Here is a 6,924-nt window from a genome sequence, read left to right as displayed (position 1 = left end):
GACTGACTCCTGCCCCCATTCCCCATCTCCCTGCACAGCTTTGTGGGTGGGAGAGATGGACGTGTCAAGAGGGAAGGAGTAAAGCTGAGCCTGGGAAGAAGTGGTGGAGGCTTCTGGGGAAGGAAGTTTAGTTTTTGTCTTTTTTTCTCACTATCCAACTCTATTTTAACTAGCAATGAATTATAGTAATTTTTCCTCAGCCAAGACTCTCTTGCCTCTGATGGCATTTGGTGATTTCCCTGTCCTTAACTCAACATATAAGCTTTTGCATCCTATCATCTCCCCATGTCCTGTTTACAAGGAGAAGAGAGTGGCTGGGTGGGTACTTGGCAGCTGGCCAAGGTCAACCTAATCATGTATTTTTATGGGGAACATGTCCTTTGAAGCTGTACTCCCATACGTGAGAATTATGCTGAGTAAATTACATGTAACACAGAAAGATAATTACATTTTTGATTTTATTACAAGTTGTATTCTGTCCTTGCTTTAATTAATTGTATGAAGTTACTGCTCTGCTTTCAATTTATACATTTGAGGTTTCATTTTTTTAGGTAATATCCACCTCAGTCTCATATTAAAGAAACATTTTATACATCATTCTTTCAGCTCTATCTTAATATGGGATTCAGGAATAGCTTGCATGAACTTAAGGTGACAAAACAATGAACCAGCAGAGCAGTTTCTCTGTTAATATTTACAATGGATGCCAAAAAACCACTCCAAAAGCTGCAGATAGAGTCATTGCTCTACTACCTAGCAGGTGAACAAGGGAACAGACCATTTTTTGGGGGGAGAAAAGTAAACATGAAAATTAAGGCAAAGTGCAAGCATCACAAATTGAAGAGGTTGGAGAAAAAATGTTGTATTCATTATAAGAACAAGTATAAAGTAACTACCCTGTGCATAATTTACATCATGGGTGTTGCGCAAACAAAAATATCCACAAAATCTTACCCTTTTAATGATTTTTTTTCTTAATTGCAGATTAATGGGCTGGTAATTTGTCCCTGTGATCTGCTTTTAAAAGCTGAGCAAGAAAACACTAGAATGCTCCAAATATGCTGTTGGTAAGAAGCCAAGCTAAGGTTCTTTAAATGTTCCATGGCCTTCTCGCAGGAAGGAAGGCACTAGTTCTGAATTGGAAATGTCACTACAAGGGATAGATATCAAGACATTTATCTCTTTGTGTCTCTTAGCTGAGCAGAGGTGAGCACAGCCAGAGCTTGAAGGAGGAAGGCTTTCACAGTCATCAGGCAACTGTACAAAGAAACCTGGGCACATCTAACAGGGGCTGGGGGTAGGGAGTGCATGTGTGATGGTGACAAAGACCCCTCAGTCCCTGCTCCTCCTCCCTCTGGGAGCTGTTAATGTGTAGCACTACCGAAAAAAAAAACCACCACCATATTTTACTTTTTTATTACTTTTCCTAGGCCTTTTTTCCCCAGCAATGAATGTGGACTCCTATGAGCTAATCTGAAATCCAAGTATACCAGAAAAACAAGTTTTGATTTTCATTTAAAACCTCTGAAAATATACACTCATTTCATTTTTTAAATTTCAGGTTTTGAAAGCCATTTTGATTTCATCCCATAATGTTTTCTTCCAATTGATGCATTTTAAGCACATCAGTAGAAAAGTTTTAATTTTTATTATAAATGAGAATGATTTGTTGTATCCTTCACAAGAACTTGATAAACAGGAAAAAGTCTTTTTTGCTTTGGTCTGTGTCAAATTCAGAGGAGAAAAAAAGCAATTCAGATTCTTCACCACTATTTATTCTGCAATACAGTACTATACAGCAGCTCTGAAGGTGCTCATACTATTCCATATATACATCTCAGCCAACAAATCACAAAGTTTCCATGCAGTCTTTGAACTCAAAAGCTCATTATCTTATACAAACTAGACATTGAAAGCTGAGGCATTGTTAGGGAAATAATGGATGATGTTACACTGGGAAGAGCAAGTGCTTAAAGAACACAGGATTGCCAAGAATACATGGGGAATGCAGTCATTCCAGATGATGCCTCAGAGCTTTTTGCATTTTTTTAACTTTTGTAGATTTTAGAAGTAGTTGTGTAGTAAATGTAGATTTTCATGTAGCTGTATTGTATCCCTTACCCTGTAGCATAATGTTTACACATACCCAACCTTATTAACCCATTCCGTATCAATGCCTCTAATTTCTGTAAATGTGTTTAGTCTTCTTTTCAAGGCAGAATTGTAGAAAAGCCTGGACCAGAAGATATCACACAGACACAGCGACCTTCAAGCCCAGAACTTTGGAGGAGCTCCAAGGACTGTATGTGCTGCAACAAAGATGAAGATGAGGAAGAAGGGGTCCCAAAGACCCCAAACCCAATTCTCAGAGGGGCGTGTCGGGGGGCAGAACTGGGCAGAGCCAGTGAGTGGACAGATCTCAGATTGGATAGACCTTGTTATAAAATCATAGAACCACTCTCTGGGAGGCGCGCGTGACGTGTATTCCCCTGTCCTGAGGCTTCATTAAAGGACCTACTCTCTTTATCTTATCTTATACACTAAATTGGCCTGGAGTCTTTTTCTCCACACTCTTTTTAGGCAACAAGATAATAATACCAAATTCTTAAAGTCACTGAAAATATTCCTCACTGAAAATGTTCTTCACAGTGGCAGATCTCAGCTTTGCACAATTTAGAGCTTCTCTGCCAGACCCCAAACCATAGTATGAGAAGATTTTACTTTACAGCCAAGGAAGATGCACCCTAATTGACTCTGAGTCAATTATGGTGTGAAAATATTGGGCTATATTTGATTTTGAAGATTTTCTTATTCCTTGTAAAAATAATTATGAAAAAAAATTATGTAAAACTCTAGGAATAAAACTATATTGCTCCAACTAAACTCCACTTTGTAGAACTATAACTAATTCATATTCAGCCAACCATCATGTTCCATGCACAACTGTGTATGTCTCTCTTTAGAAAAATTCATTAAAAGAAAAAAAGTATGGTGGTAGAAGTATAGTATTCGTAAAAAGTAAGCCTAAGCAGTTCAGCCCTGCTAACTGCCATGGCTTCTTCACAAATCTTTGTCAGCCTTTCATAAAATTTTATTGCACAATTTTTACCTTTTCTTAAATCCCCAAAGATGATGGAATCAATAATAATCTCATCTTTTCTTGAAAAAAAATATTGTTCAAGACTAAGTAGAAAAGCTATAGGGGAGAATCATCCTTTAGCACACCAGAAATTACAAGATAAATAGAATCAAGTATGTATTATGTTAAAATAAAGTCTCAAGATATTCATGCCACATGTGTGATTACTAAATGTGTGACATCAGTGATATTGAAGCAGGGAATTTTTCTTTTGTAACATCAGAAATGCAGAAATGCTCACTTCGTTTAAAACCATAAAAAGAAGAACTCATAGAGCTGGGACAGGTGAAGATACCCACAGGTTTTTAGTACCGCCAAAATAAAAATAATGGGATGCCCAATAGGAGTGCATGCTTCTGCTGTATGCTCATACAAATTGGATAAATCCTCTTCTGGACAAATTAGGACGGGACATAACCTGCTTACCCTTGACACTCAGTGAGACTTCATGCAGTAACATAAACATAAGCAAGATATGTGCCCTCTGAAGTTCAATGAATATGATAAAACTCTGTATTATTATTAAATCCCTAGTCTAAGGAATCTTACACTTCTACAATGGAAAATTTTGAAACATGAAATTTGTAAACAAAGTAACCTAAAAAACAACCTTCTTTGGATTATTGGTTGCAGCTCAAATTTCAAGATAATATATATGGGAACACAGAGCCAGATTCATCAGTTTTATTGACTCATTAATGTAGCTCTGAATAAATGAGATTTTGTGTGTAGATTTAGCTCGAATGATAATTGCTAGGATCAACAGTGTGATACGTATTTAAACCTGGGACTATTGCCACTGAATAAATGAAGGAATCATTACTGGTTAATCTTTGTAGGACAGTGTGTTCCTGCTTGGACCACAAAGTATCAGCAATAATTTCTGCAATGACTGGAAAAAACTCCATCATTTACAATCATAGGAAGATTTTACCATTTTGCTGAACCAGAAATAGAGTAAAATTTTGAAATATTTTCTGAGCATGCTATAGCTAAAAACAACAGCAGATAATGTAGGACAGAACTGCCCAAGTGCTTTAAAATGTAGACAACGTTTTAGTGCTGTGATGTAGACAACATCACAGTCAGTATTTTTAGAAGAATGTGTGTTTTATAGATTATTTCCATTCCTTTTACTGTTAGTCCCTAGAATAAGAAAAACTATCAGAAGGTTCTTATACAGGAATTGGTTTCTTTGGTCTGTAATCAGTAGTCACAATCTAAAACAATTTTTTTAATCCTCTGCTCTGGAATATTTTTTATAACAGGTGTTAACTAGATTTGTGGTCTATAATGTCGTTTATTCTTAATTTGTGGGCTATAATGTCATGTCTGCACTCAGTTGTAGACAGCTGCAATTTGGAGTATCCAAGTTCAGGATAACAAAATAATCTGATTAAATAAGGCTTTTCTGAAAAACAGTTTTTACTACAGCTTGAAAATTAAAAGAAAATTGGAATAAAATGGTAGAAAACTTGTACACCATGCTTGAATGGTAGAAGTTATTGGGTCCAGACTAGATTTTCTCATGTGAGGGAGAGATATCTCCCCTGATTCAGGCCAGAGATGTTAGCAGTGTTTCCTGTCCCTCCGTGTCTGAGGTGATTCACTTTCTGTTGCTGGCATGATTCCACTCTGTACAAAGAACTTATTGCTAATGAACTCTGCCTGCCCAGACCCCAGGTGACTTTCTGTCCACTAAGCTACAAAAAAAGTCTTTCCCCTTTTCTCTATAGCAAATGAAATTATAATGTAAAATAGAAAGATTTTGGTTTAGACTCAGTTCACAGTGACAAATCATTTATTACCTAGACCCAAGAAAATTACTATAAACCAATTATAAAATCAGTCACTACTTCCATTCCACTGAGATGAACAAAGAGCCATTCTCAGATGACAAGTCAACAAAAGTTATTTCCAGAATTGCAAACCTCATTACAAAATTTTTGGTTTTACAGCTTTTAAATGACAAAACAATTTAATGGATTTAGTTGGTAGAAAGACGTCATAAGAAGTTGACTGCACACTTCCATAGGACCTAGGACGGTTGACCACAAATGTAAGGAACTTCACAACAGTAATTTCACCTTTCTTAATAGCTACGTTAAGGTACAATAATTTTTAGGCAAACATAGAATATTCAAGCAACTCAAACATCTGATTGCTTTTACATTTCAAACACTCAGAAATATTTGAACTTGAACTCTAAAATAAATAGAAATATACAGAGAAGACAAAGAAAAAAAATAATGGGTTTAGCTAAGTTATTCAGAAAACAAAAGACCATTTAGACCATTTTCTGATTACAATCAGGCAAAAATTATGTGAAAAAGGAAGAGAGACAAAGAGCCAACCCTGAGCATTGAAATAAAAAGCCACAAATAAGTGAAAAATTCTTATTCCAAACACAGTCAGGTTTTCTGAACAAGCTAGGGAAGATTGTACCAGGTCAAAATAACAAAACTGAACACCTAAGCATGATTTGTATCATTGTGAAAGCATCCATCATGTCCAAATTACAGTCAGTCTGATTTTGCAATTATAATTAAATGTGTCCTGCTCATCAGTATTGTTGCACATTTCAATAACATTTTTAACAGCTTCATTGTTTTCCCTGGATCATCCAGAAACACACAGGTCAAACTATTTATAAAAGTATTCTCACTAAATGTGTTGAAGGAAATAATTGGTGATGAAAAATACTGAATATATCAAACTCAGTTTACTGTCATTAGGATTATGTGCTAAAAGTTAAAACTACAGCATTTTGCATTACATGTTAAATCTGGTTATAGCAAATTGAAAGAAAATACTGTACAAGCACTTCTGATGGTTTTTTTTACTAAGTATAAAGTCATAATTTTATATTCCAGTAAATATAAGTGATTAACCTAGCTACAAAGCACACAAGCATATATCTAATGCCCAAAATGTTACACAAGAGACATCATACAGTCACTGATGAACGGTGATTACCATGGTGAGGAGAATGAACAAACAATCCATTGAAAAGCAAAATTGTCAAAATGACCTATTCCCTCTCGCTATCCCTCCAACACCCTGTTATTCAGCACTGCCCTGTATATGGAGTGACTATGTCTGGCAACATCCATGCAGCCATTTGCAGGATTTCATATAAACTTGGTTACTAAGGTTATATTCTGTTTTTATTTTACCAAGTGCCGTGTTACTTCAGTTATCCCCCTTCATCATCAACAGCACCTGAAAGTGAAAAAAATCTAAGTCTATTTCCGTTCACTTCATATACGATATATGTCTCTATTTTGCTGTTATCAGATTTTGTCCATTTCTCATGTCTCCTGTGTCCGGCAAGGGTCATTTTACTTGTATTTGATTTTCTGGTTTTCCATAATTAAGCTGAAATTTTGAGATCCCGAAGAGACTTTTTTTTAATGCATTCAGCTTAGCACGTGTGCATATATACACATGTATATATCTATAGATATTAAGAATGCTCAAAAGAGTTCAAAATACAGTGAAACAAGTTTTCCTTGTCTAATCAACTAATTTTAGCCTCTAATTATTATTATTAATATGTAATTCTACTGTATTTCTTCCTAGCATCATTATGGTAGCATTTATATGGACACCTTACAAACAAGCAATCTGTCAATCTTCTCTGGAAGTCTCTCCAGAGGCCCAGCCTGCAGCCTGGCGATGTGAAAAGGAAAAGTTATGGAGTATCAAAAACTGTCCCTGCACCTTGATGTTCTTTCCAGTGTTGCACTGGATTGTGTAACTTCCTGTAGTATCTCTAGAATCTC

At 35.9% G+C, this 6,924-nt stretch overlaps 1 long non-coding RNA gene across 1 annotated transcript; it reads left to right on the top strand.

The window, feature by feature from the left end:
• The first annotated feature begins 749 nt into the window (after positions 1-749).
• On the top strand, positions 750-2,794 carry LOC120323272. The gene is made up of 2 exons (XR_005563580.1): positions 750-1,067; positions 2,203-2,794. It is a non-coding gene; the product is annotated as an uncharacterized LOC120323272 (long non-coding RNA).
• The last annotated feature ends 4,130 nt before the right edge of the window (positions 2,795-6,924 follow it).

Source organism: Pipra filicauda, unplaced genomic scaffold (assembly GCF_003945595.2).
Source record: "Pipra filicauda isolate LSUMZ 115617 unplaced genomic scaffold, ASM394559v2 scaffold223_size1779592_pilon, whole genome shotgun sequence".
Taxonomy (NCBI): Eukaryota; Metazoa; Chordata; class Aves; order Passeriformes; family Pipridae; genus Pipra; species Pipra filicauda.
The sequence above is the reverse complement of the archived record's forward strand: the minus strand, read 5'-3'. Positions and strand labels throughout refer to the sequence as shown.